Source organism: Kogia breviceps, chromosome 12 (assembly GCF_026419965.1).
Source record: "Kogia breviceps isolate mKogBre1 chromosome 12, mKogBre1 haplotype 1, whole genome shotgun sequence".
Lineage (NCBI taxonomy): Eukaryota > Metazoa > Chordata > Mammalia > Artiodactyla > Physeteridae > Kogia > Kogia breviceps.
In genome coordinates this window covers 24,749,017-24,761,929 of record NC_081321.1, presented here as the reverse complement: position 1 = coordinate 24,761,929, position 12,913 = coordinate 24,749,017, and the positions used below count along the sequence as shown (strand labels likewise).

Genomic DNA, 12,913 nt, shown 5'->3' with positions numbered 1-12,913 from the left:
GCAACTAAGCCCGTGAGCCACAACTACTGAGCCTGCGTGCCAAAACTACTGAAGCCCGCGTGCCTAGAGCCCTTGCTCTGCAACAAGAGAAGCCACTGCAATGAGAAGCATGTGCACCGCAACGAAGAGTAGCCCCCGCTCTCTGCAACTAGAGAAAGCCTGCATGCAGCAACGAAGACCCAACGCAGCCAAAAATAAACATAAATAAATGAATTTATAAAAAATCAATCAATCAATCAATCAATAAAAACACTAAAACTAGAAACAAAGGGGAACTTCCTCAACTGGATAAAAGGCATCTACAAAAAAGCCACAGCTTTAAAGCCTGAATGTTTTTCCCTTTACAAGATTAGGAACAAGACAAGGATATCTGCTCTTGCCATTTCTATTCAACATTGTAGTGTAAGGCCTCAACTGTACTCACATCCCCACTTCCCTATCGATACCTAGAACTTTTTGGGCTGTCCAGCTGGCAGGTATAGATAAGATACTGGAGTGTCCCTTTGGGCATAAACAGTTCCAAGAAAGGGACAGGACGCACCCTTACGAGAAAAAGGCTTGAAAAAAACAGGACAGGCCCGAATCAACAGGCAAGAATGCCTAAGCCAATCAATTTAAAGGTCACCCCGATTACCCAATCATTATGAAACTTCAGATGTACCCGCCCTATGAGTAAAATAAACCTATAAAATGTGTGTGATTCCGCTTTTGGGGGTTCCTTATCGGCCTCCTGCGAGAGGACCAGGGAACCCCGATGCATCGGCTTCTAATAAACCTCTTGCGTGTTGCAACGACTCTCGATTCTTGGCGGTTCTTGGGCGAGTGGAATCCCTCGGAGACCGTTTAGGTCTAACAGTAGGAGGGGTGCACTTGGCAAAAAGAAAAAAATAAAAGACATCCAGACTGGAAATTAAGAAATAAAACTACCTCTACTTACAGACGGCATCATCTTGTATACAGGAAGCTGTAAGGAATCCAACTAATAAGAAACTAATAGAACTAGTTTGACTAGTTCGCCTAGTACAAGCTCAATACATAAAAACCAAATTTATTTCTATACAACAATCTAGAAAACAATTCCATTTACAGTAACAGCAAAAACAATGAAATACTTCGGAATAAATTTAATGAAAAGTGGAAATTGTACATTCTGAATATTACAAAACATTGCCACAAGAAATTAAAGACCTAAATAAATGGAAACACATCCCACATTCATGGACTGAAAGATTTGATACTCTCAAGGTGGCACTACTCCTCAAATTGGTCTACAGACTCATTACAACCCTTACCGAAGTCCTAGAAGTCTTCTTTGCAGAAATTGAGAACCTGACCCTAAAATTCATTTTGAAAAAGAGTATAAAGTTGAAGGACTCACACTTCCCAATTTCAAAACTTTAAACTACAAAACTAGAGTAAACTGCTACAGGCTCTTTGGTGGGGCCTTACACCAATGGGTATTTTCCAGAACTGCTACTGCCAATGTCCTTGTCCCAGTGAGGCACAGCACGCCCCCCCACCACCTCTGCAGGAGACCCTCCACTACGAGCAGATCTTAAAATAGTAATTACAAATTAATAAGAAGAGCTACCATTGAGCAAGGGCACACGTCACACTGGGAGCCTTTTTAGCTTTTCTGCACTCTCTCTAATGGTACTGATGATCTTGCAAGCCTTCCCTGTACCTTGAACCTCTGTGGTTTCCAGTAATGCTGCTGCCCACCTGAAAGGACCTGACGAGAAGGGGAAGAGCCAGCAGTCACACCATCGGGACACTCAGGCAAAATATGGAGATACTCACATGGCAAAAAACGACAGCCTCTTTCCAACAGCTATGTCAGTGAGCCATCTTGGAAGCAAATCCCTGAGCCTCAGTCAAGCCTTTAAAAACTGTGTGCAGCTCCTGCCAATATCTTGACAGCAGCCTCTTGTAAAGCCCTGAGCCAGAACCACTCAGCTAAGCCATTCCCTGATTCCTGACCCACAGTAACTATATGAGATAATAACTATTTGCTGTTTTAAGCCACTGATATTTGGGGTAATTATGCAACAACTAATTATAATAACTAATACCAATGGCTAAAAAGAAAAAGAAAAAAAAACTAGAGTAAACAAAGTCATGTGGGACTGCACTAGGATAGACAATGATCAATGGAATAGAATCCAAAAACAAACCCTCATATATATGATCACTAGGAAGAAACTAGAATCCAGAATATATAAAGAATTTTTACACCTCGATACTATAAAAACAACTTGAATTTAAAGTTAACAGGTTTTGAATAGACAGTTTTTCCAAAGATATACAAATAGGCAATATGCACAAAAAGATGCTCAACATCATTAATAAAATCACAGGATGCCACTTAATGCTCACTATGATAGCTACAATCAAAAAGACAAGTGTTGGTAAGGATGTGGACAAACTGGAACTCCTATGCATTGCTGTTACTACTGAAAATGTATATGGTTCATCAAAATCAGTCTGGCAATTTCTCAAAAGGTCAAATATAGTTACCATATGATATGGCAGAGCAATTCCACTCCTAGATATATATATATATATATATATATATATATATATATATATATATATATACAAATTGAAAATGCATGTCCATACAAACACTTGTACATGAATGCTCAAAGCAACATTATTCAGAGTAGCCAAAAAGTGGAAAAAATCCAAATGTGTGTTAACTGATGAAAGGAAAACAAAATGTGGCATAACCATACAATGGAATTATTACTTGCTAATAAAAAGGAATGAAATACATACATGCTTATCATGAATCAATCTTGAAAACATCACGCCAGGTGAGAAAAGAGTTGTAAAAGATCACATATGACATCATCTATGAGAAGTGTTCAGAATACACAAATCTAGAGACAAACTAGATTAACGGTTGCCTGGAGATGCGTGGGTTGGGGGAGAATGGAGAGTACAGAGAATATATGGAGAGTATAATGAGTAGAGATTCTTTTTGGGGGCAAGAATATGCTCTAAAAAGTGATTGTGGTAATGGTTGCACACTGTGTGAATATATGCAAAACCACTGTACACTGTAAGTGAATAAACTGAATTATATGAATGTGATATATGAATTATATCTCTAAACTACAGTTAAATAAAACATTTCCCAGTTGTTAGCACAGACATGGGCACATGACACGATGAGCACCAACGTAATTATAGACCTGGTAGAGCAACCAGACAAAAGACATGCTCTGTGCAAGTTGAAGCTGACTGGCTATATACCTGGAGATGTTAGGGCTCCCCAATGAAGGGGGAGCTGTGCCTGAGAATGAAGTCAATGCCAAAGAGGACAGCAGAACTCAAAGACAGTGTCTCAAGTCTTTAAAATTTTCTTTCACATTCAAATGTTGGATCCAGCCAAACCTGAAAGTCAAGCCACAAGAACTTTTTTTTTAAACACCTTTATTGGAGTATAATTGCTTTACAATGGTGTTTTAGTTTCCGCTTTATAACAACCTGAATCAGCGACACAAATACATATGTCCCCATCTCTCTTCCCTCTAGGGGTCTCCCTCCCATCCTCCCTATCCCACCCCTCTAGGTGGTCACAAAGCACTTCCACTTATCTCCCTGTGCTATGCGGCTGCTTCCCACTAGCTATTTTACATTTGGTAGTGTATATATGTCAGTGCCACTCTCTCACTTCGTCCCAGCTTATGCTTACCCTTCCCCCTCCCCGTGTCATTAAGTCCATTCTCTACATCTGCATCTTTATTCCTGTCCTGCCCTTAGGTTCTTCAGAACCATTTTTTTTTTTAGATTCCATATATATGTGTTAGCATACTCTGACTTATTTCACTCTGTATGACAGACCCTAGGTCCATCCACCTCACTACAAATAACTCAATTTTCTTTCTTTTTATGGCTGAGTAATATTCCATTGTATATATGTGCCACAACTTCTTTATCCATTCAACTGTCGATGGACACTTAGGTTGCTTCCATGTCCTGGCTATTGTAAATAGCGCTGCAACGAACACTGTGGTACATGACTCTTTGAATTATGGTTTTCTCAGGGTAAATGCCCAGTAATGGGATTGCTGGGTGGGATGGTAGTTCTATTTTTAGCTTTTTAAGGAAACTCCACTGTTCTCCATACTGGCTGTATCAATTTACATTCCCACCGGCAGTGCAAGAGGGTTCCCTTTTCTCCACACCCTCTCCAGTATTTATTGTTTGTAGACTTTTTGATGGCCATTCTGACTGGTTTAAGGTGATACACTTCATTGTAGGTATCACCTACATTTACATTTCTCTAATGATTAGTGATGTTGAGCATCCTTTCATGTGTTTGTTGGCAATCTGTATATCTTCTCACATGAACTCTTAAGTTATGTGATCCAATAAATTCTCTTTGGGGGCTTAAAAAAATTTGCTTATGATTTTTTGTTTCCTGAAATATAAGTGGACAATATAATTTCTTTAACCACAATTTTAACCACAAGTTAAGATTTTATTTACAAATGAAGTCTTGTAATTTAACACATCTCAAGAGAATCTTAGTGACTGTCATTAAGTCTCTGCGATCACTTGAGACATTTACCTCAACAGGCTAGCCTCTAACACTGCCCTTCAATTTACAAGCACACTTAAGATACCAAGCATAGACATACTACCTAGCTGTCTGTCAACAAAGCACTTAGAATTCTTCAAAGGTCCACAGATTACATTTCTTTTTTTGAGATTACTCCTTTAGGGCTTCCCTGGTGGTTAAGAATCTGCCAGCCAACGCGGGGGACACGGCTTCGAGCCCCGGTCCAAGAAGATCCCACAAGCCGCAGAGCAAGTAAACCCGTGCGCCACAACTACTGAGCATGTGCTCTAGAGCCCGCGAGCCACAACTACTGAGCTGCGTGCTATATAACTACTGAAGTCCACGAGCCTAGAGCCTGTGCTCCACAAGAGAAAGCCTGCGCGCAGCAATGAAGACCAAACACAGCCAAAAATAAATAAATTTTTAAAAAATACGGCTGCAGGTAAAAACCAGAGTTCTGTCTGGTACTTCCTTACAAAAACAGAACCTCCAACATGATCTACAGTGAAGGGTTTAATCAACACAAACTTGATAAATTGATTTAGAGCTTAAATGAGCAAACTGAATCTCCTGTAAGACAGTGTTAATTTTCTTAGACCATAAAATATATTTCTTCTCATGACAACAGCTAAGATGTATTAAGCATTTACCAGGAGCTCTTCCCAGTGTGTTCTATCTACCAAACTCATTAACTTATCACAACAATCCTGCGAGCTAGGTACTACTGTTACCCCCATTTCACAGATGAGAAAACTGAGGCAGAGAAGTTAAATAATTCTCCCAAGGTTGCAGAGATGGCAAGTGGTAGAGGCAAAATCTGACGCTCAGCAGTCTGACTGCAGGGACCATGGTCTTAATCATTACAGAAGATTTCCTAACACTACTTGGAGTTTACAGGATGGAAGCCCTGAAATGACCTCTTTGGCTTTATAGGTTGATATTTCAGGGAATGGTTCTCCCAGAGTTCTGCTCTGTGCTGCCTTCCTCGAACCCCATGTGCCACATATGATGAATTTGAAAAATAAGAAACACAGACCATGTAGAGAATAATGTTAAGTAGACCTCTTCCTCAGTAACTTAGACCACAATCACCTCACCATCATCTCCTATTCCTTTTCTTGCAAAGATGAACAGCTGAAATCTCCATGCTATGCCAACCATATTTCTCAAGCTTTGACGTCAAATCCACAGCATCCTATAGTTTAATATTTAACCAATGCTGATTCAACTTAATAATTTTGTTCCACAACAATTAGAGTAGACTACTTAGAGGAGACACGCTTACCTTTAAATATGATATTACTCATTCACTGCTGTACATGTTCCCATTTCCTTCCAAACATGTCAGTACCACTCCACACAGTGTTTACTTCTTTGGTCCTAGGAACAACAAGAAACATTTTATAACTGATAATAATTTAATATAAAACTTAAATATATAATATATAATTTAATACAAAATTTATAGTTGAGTTTTATTTATATAAAGTTCACATTAAATTTATAATAAAAATACACACTGTTTACTTGATACGACACTGCTGTGCAAACTGTTCCTTAAGGTTGCACCAAAAGCAAACTAAGTTTACTGAATTCTTATTAATAGGGCAAAGTAACAGAAACAGAAACTGGGCCTGCCTTAAAATACCATTTTAAGTGATAATGCACGTGCGCTCCTCCTGGGCCACTATTATTTTATCACGCTAAACACTTTCTTTATTTCATTAGTAAACGAGAAGCCAACTGTACAGTAAAAAAAAAATAAGTAAAACCTTAACTCATGCATAATAACACTAAATAAAACTTAAATGTGGTTTACAGCTAACGCATTAATCAGAAAAATCTCCAAACAAGCTCTGCGACCCGCCTATTTAAATGCACCCAAGCTCATCTCCATCACTTGCTGCTCTCTTTATTCTGATTACAGGCACTAGAAGTATTACAAATTGTTTTCAGTGAAACGATTCTCCGTAAGCTTGGTGAACTCAGGATCCTAAGGTCATCTGCTTAGGGAATTAGCAACCCTCGAGAACATCTAAAATCGGTACGCATTTGTGCATTTAAAAATGCCTCGAGGGACTAGCTACTGCAGAGGAACAGAAAGCGTCTCCGGCACAAGCGCGTTCGCGGGCCACTTGGATATGCAAGCGAAGCAATTCTGTTTCGGGAGGTTCTGCATAATGGGGGTGGGGAGGAAGAAAACACTAGAAAAATAAATGCAAAACAAAGATCTTTTTTTCAAGCCAGCGACAGGAAATCAATAAATCATAAATAAATAAATCATAAGCCACTCTCACATCCAACCTAACCAATCGCCTTGGAGTTTAACAAAATGCGTCCTCGCAGTCGGCACCCGCGACCTCTACCATGAAGAGTAAGGCGATCCACAGAAAACACCCGGCGAGGCGCCGCCCTCTGGGTCAGGCTCTGAGTCCGCGGTTCCTCCGGGCCGGCCCCGCGCCGGGGAGGGCAGCTAGCCTAGCCCGGCGGGCCCGCCCAACTCTGGGCGGCGGCCAGCGGGGCGCGCTCACCGAGGGCCCGAGGCCCGAGCCCCCGGAGCCCCCGGAGCCGCCACTCTGTCCCCGCCGCAGAACAAAAGCGCTCGCCGCCACACGCCCAGCCCCCGCCAGGAGACACCTGGACTCCCGGTGCCCCCAGCCCCGCCAAGACCAGAGAAGACGTGCGAGTGCCGGCCGGGAACCAGACCCCCCCCACTTACCAACGGGCACGCAACGCAGCCAGGGAGAGCGGAGGAAAACGCAGCGCCTCGCGGCCCCAGAGTTTAAGTCAACTCGGGTCCGCCTCCAGGGGCGGGTTGAGTTGGAGGCCCCGCTCCCGGAACAGCACAACCCCGCCCCGGGCGCAACGGCAGCTCCGAGACCCGGTCCACGGCGCCGGGGTCCTAGTGCCGATCGGATGAAGTAGCGTCCGGGGCCAGCCCCGCCCCCCAGTCATCTCCCAAACTTGCAAAGCTAGTTCACGTATCTGAGGAAGAAGACTCCAGCAGTGGCTGTCCGCCCTTAACTTGCATCAGATTCTTTCGAAGGATTTGTTAAAAAGGGACTGAAGAGCACCACCTGCAAAATTGCCAATTCAGTAAGTCTAACTCCGGGCTGAAAATTTCTAACAAGGGGGAACATCCATTAACGCAGAGAAACCTTCTCAAAGAAAAGGAAATAGACTCTTTTTGCTGGGGGATTTCTACAGGAGAAAGTTGTGAAAATTAATAAAGGGAAACCTCACCAAAATAGAGTTGGGAGGCCAGAAGGGGGAGCTCTCATGCAGTACAGTACCACTCCCAGTCAATTACAAAAAGAATTGTCAGTTACAGGCCCCAAAGAGCAAAGATGTGTTAGACCTGAACGGTCTCCGAGGGATCCCAGCTCGCCCAAGAACCGCCAAGAGTCGAGAGTCGTTGCAACACGCAAGAGGTTTACTAGGAGCCGGTGCACTGGGGTTCCTTGGTCCTCACGCAGGAGGCCGAAAAGGAACCCGTAAAAACGGAATCACACACATTTTATAGGTTTATTCACTTATAGGGCGGGTATATTTGGAGTTTCACAATGATTGGGTAAACGGGGCGACCTTTAAACTCATTGGCTGGGGCGACCTTTAAACTCATTGGCTTAGGCATTCTTGCCCCCGCCGTACTTGTTTGTTCGCGGTTAGGGCATGTCTCAGACATGTCCTGTTTTCCAGGCCTTTTTCTCCGAACGGTTTCTGCCCAGAGGGACATTCCAGTATCTTATCTACACCCGCGGACATTCCAGTATCTTATTTACACCCGCCAGCCGGAAAGCCCAAAAAGTTTTTGGGTATCGATAGGGAAGTAGGGGTGTGAGTATAGTTGAGGCCCTACATTCCCCCCTTTTCTTTTTGCAATTAATTTCAATCATGGAATTTCAGCTTCTTTTTGTAGGCTTTGGTATTGTTGTCTTAACATTAACACCTGTACCGTACTGACACGCTGTCTGATAAAGGCTATCAAGCGATTTAAAATGCATGGTCCAAAAGTTAAGAGCAACAACAAAATAATGAGGGGTCCTAACAAGGTGGAAATTAAAGTAGTAAGCCAGGGAGATTTATCAAACCATGATTGGAACCATCCTTTTTGATTTTCCCTTTCTTGTTGCCTTTTGTCCAGGCGCTCCCTAAGCCTGTCCATAGTTTTGGTGATAGCCCCAGAATGATCCATATAAAAACAGCACTCTTCTTTTAGTGCGGCACATAGTCCACCCTCCTTAAGGAACAGCAGGTTTAGTCCCCTCCTGTTCTGCATTACCACTTCTGAGAGCGAGGTGAAGGATTCTTTTAACTGAGTTATGGAACTCTCTAACGCCTGGAGGTCGATATCTACAGCCTGTCTTAAGTTAACATAGTAGTGAGGTTGTTGGATGAGGGCTGTCGCACCTGTTCCTACTCCGGCTGCCATTCCTAGTCCTAGGAGTACAGCCAGGGTGAGGGTTACGGGCTCTCTCTTAAATCTCCTTTTGCCTTCATATTCGTCTAGAAAGGATGAATCCGAATGATAGATGAGTCTGGGGACCAGCTGGACTAACACACAAAAGTCGGTTGAAGCACTGAGGACCTCTAGAGAAATGCAAGGGGTCAGTCCTGTGCTACATGCCCACCATCCATCCTGAGGAGGGAGGAGATATCCTGAGCCCTGTGGGAGGCTTGAATTGGTACAGAGATGTCGATGGGACCGGGGGGGGGGGATGCATTCCTACACATGTACCGTTTCCTGATACTGAAGACAGGGTCAATTTACGATTTCCTTCTTGTTTCCATCGACATTGATCTGGAGAGTTGACATTACTAAAATTAGAACTATATCCTATAGCATCATAATAAGGGGGAGGAGCAGCATAGCAAAGCCAACATGATTTGGTAGCCTCTGGATTTGTGGCATTTAGGACCCCGAAAGCCGCCTGAACCAACGAGAGCATTCGGTCCCGGGGGGTTGGGGGTTCGATTGTTATTTTCCTTGGTCCAGAAGTCTGGTTTCTTATCCCTGGTAGCATTGTGGGTGGGGCCAAGGGTAGCAGAGAGTGCCCAATCTCAGGATTGGGGCCCACAGGAACGGGAGTAGGGGTTTTGATCTTTAACTTGATGGTCATTAGCAACCCATCATCATATGAAAAAATATCAGGCGTGTAAAACCTGATACACCATGAATGGCCATTTGCCCAATTTTTATTTTTCTTCCCAGGTTCACTAAAAGAAATTTTAAGGGGATGGCACCAGTTTGAACATTCGGGCACGTTGGCCCAGTGGCTATTTTTCTGATGGGTGTAGTTGGCCATTACCTTGATAAAGTCCCAGCTAGAGGTGGGCTTCCAGTAGGTGTCCCCTGTGGTTTCACATCCCCAGCTTTTGCAATAGAAATGTTCTTTCCCCCCGCATTGATAATTCAGGGATCGGTGACGATGGAACCCGGGGCATATATAAAAGGAGAGGGCCCTGAGCATGCTTCTCCGACTCTGGGTTGAACAACCTGCCCCCCATATTAATTTTGGGCGTCCCCCCCCCAGGGCGGGGAAAGTTGAGTCGGGACAGTTTGTTGATTGTAATATCCTTCTAGATCCCAGCCGGGGGTTCCCAGGGCCAATTTACAAATATCGGGAAAGAGGTCTGGCCACTAGGTCCAAGGGGCAGCGGTATGGCTAACAGACCATATTATATCTCCAGTTTGGGAAATTACCTGCCAGGTTAAGCGCTGGGGCAGGTGAGGACTAAAGTTACTCACAGCCAGTAGGGGTAACAAAGTCAGAGTTATGAGTCTGGTGAGCGCAGGAGCTTGAGCTTGAGCGGGTTGCTGGTCTTTGGGGCCCGCCATTCCGATGATGATGCAGACGCTGGCGCAGCTTTTACGTGTAAGGCGTGAATCCAAGCAGCGATGCCGTCTACCTTTATAGCCGTGGGGGTGGTGAGCAGGACGATGTATGGTCCTTTCCACCGAGGCTCTAGTGTCTGGGTTCGGTGCCGACGGACGTACACGGAATCTCTGACTTGGAAGGGATGAGCCTCTGCTGGTGTTCCGGGTCGGTAAGCCTCTGCCAGCTGGGACCACACCTCCTTTTGGACCAACTGGAGTCCCAATAGCCTAGCATATAAGTCAGTGTTATTCTGGCAGTCAGGACTTATTCCTTCCCCGAGCGTGAGAAGGGGAGGTGGGGCCCCGTGTAGAATTTCAAATGGAGTGAGATGATAGCGGGAGGGGGTATTTCTAGCCCGGAACAGGGCTAAAGGAAGGAGCACCGTCCAATCTGTACCGCCAGTCTCTATGGACAATTTAGTTAGGGTCTCTTTTAGAGTTCTATTCATTCTTTCTACCTGTCCTGAACTCTGGGGTCTATAGGCACAATGTAATTTCCAATCAGTCCCCAGGTATTTGGCCACACCCTGACTTACCTGGGCGACGAAGGCGGGACCATTATCGGACCCTGTTACCTTAGGTGCCCCGAACCGGGGGAAAATTTCTTCTAAGATCTCTTTGGCCACCACAGTAGCTGTCTCCTTTTTCGTTGGGAAAGCTTCTATCCATCCTGAGAAGGTATCTATAAAAACTAGGAGATACCTGTTACCATATCTTCCAGGGCGTATTTCAGTGAAGTCGACCTCCCAATAGGCTCCTGGGCGGTCTCCTCTGAGCCTTTTTCCGCCCTCAAGTTTTCCTTTATGGGAGTTTACCTGTTGGCATGGAATGCACTCCCGTGCAATCTGCTCAGCTAATTTGGTTAGTCCAGGGGTATCATAACCTGCCTTGTGTAGTAGGGATACCATTTTTTTGGTTCCCAAGTGTGTCCATCTGTGAATCTGTTGTAGCATGGATTTTGCTTGTTGAGGAGACAATGTGTCTTTGGTTATGGCTGGGGGGGTTATTCCCCTGTCATTTGGTTCCCCAGGACTCTTGTCCGATAGTTCTAGTATGATTTCCCCTAGTGCCACTTCTCGTGCCACCCTATCTGCCATGTTGTTGCCCCTTGTCACCGGGGTATTGTCCTTCTGGTGCCCGGGGCAATGAATGAGGCTGACTTTAGTGGGGAGCATGAGGGCAGCTAGCAGGGCCACTATCTCTTCTTTGTTTTTCATTTCTTTGCCCGCCGAGGTGAGCAACCCTCTTTGTTGGTAGATGGCCCCGTGGACATGGGCGGTAGCAAATGCGTACCTACTGTCCGTATAGATGTTTACCTTTTTGTTTTCTGCTAGTTCCAATGCCCTGGTCATGGCAACTAGTTCAGCCCGCTGGGCCGATGTCCCTTGCGGTAATGCGGCTGCCCAGATGACCTCTTTCCCATCTACCACAGCTGCTCCCGCCCGACGCTTACCTTCTTCTAGGAAACTGCTTCCATCGGTAAACCAGGTAATGTTGGCATCGGGGAGAGGCTGATCCATCAAGTCTGGCCTGCTACCGTGTGCTGCAGCCAGTACTTCCTGACAATCATGGATGACGGTGGTGCCTTCCAGGTCGGGGTCAGGCAGCAAGGTGGCCGGGTTAAGTCCTGTGGCTGATGTAAACTTAATACGGTCTGAATTTAACAGCAGGGCTTCGTAATGAGTCATTCTGGCATTTGTTAGCCACCCGTCGGGTGGCTGACGAATCACACTTTCTAATGCATGGGGGGGCTGTTATCGTTAAGTTCTGTCCCAAAGTCAATTTGTCAGCATCTTTGACCAAAGCAGCCACGGCGGCGATTATTTTTAAGCAGGCGGGCCATCCTGCTGCCACAGGATCCAATTTCTTTGATAGGTACGCAACTGGGCGATTCCAGGGGCCCAGTTTCTGAGTTAGTACTCCCTTTGCGATACCTTTATTCTCGGCCGCATACAGGTGGAAGGGCTTAGTTACATCTGGTAGCCCCAGAGCCGGGGCTGATAGTAGGGCTCGTTTAATTTGGTCGAAGGCCCGTTGTTCTTTATCACCCCAAGCGAAAGGGATGCCGTTTTTGGTCAGGGGATACAAAGGGGCTGCTAATTCAGCAAACCCTGGAATCCATAGCCTACAGAATCCGGCCATCCCCAAAAATTCCCTAACCTGTTTGGGACTCTTGGGGGCCGGTATCCGGGCGACGGTATCTTTCCTGCTTTCCGAGAGCCATCTCTGTCCTCCTTTTAACAAATATCCCAGGTAACTGACCTGTTGTTGACATATTTGTGCTTTCTTTGCTGAAGCCCGATATCCCAATGTCTCAAGCTCTGTTAACAGCCTCTCAGTTCCCCTGATGCAGTCTTCTTGGGTCTCTGCAGCTAAAAGAAGGTCATCAGCATATTGAAGGAGAGTTACCTGAGGATTGGATTCTCTATAAGATGCCAAATCCTGGTGGAGAGCCTCGTCGAAAA

At 45.0% G+C, this 12,913-nt stretch overlaps 1 protein-coding gene across 10 annotated transcripts in view; it reads right to left on the bottom strand.

Annotated features, from left to right (window-relative positions):
• Positions 1-8,062, bottom strand: part of RESF1 (retroelement silencing factor 1) — a 34,730-nt gene extending 26,668 nt beyond the window's left edge. For 4 of the 10 annotated variants that reach the window (XM_067009026.1, XM_067009033.1, XM_059080843.2 and 1 more), the window contains exons 1-2: positions 7,290-7,789; positions 5,856-5,950 (exon numbers count right to left, since the gene is read on the bottom strand). The gene's annotated coding sequence lies outside the window, so the exon portion shown is untranslated. Of the gene's footprint in view, positions 1-3,258; positions 3,400-5,855; positions 5,951-7,289; positions 7,790-7,813 lie in introns of those variants that run through there. The other 6 variants (XM_067009029.1, XM_067009027.1, XM_067009032.1 and 3 more) reach the window with 6 other exon arrangements.
• Between the last annotated feature and the right edge of the window lie 4,851 nt (positions 8,063-12,913).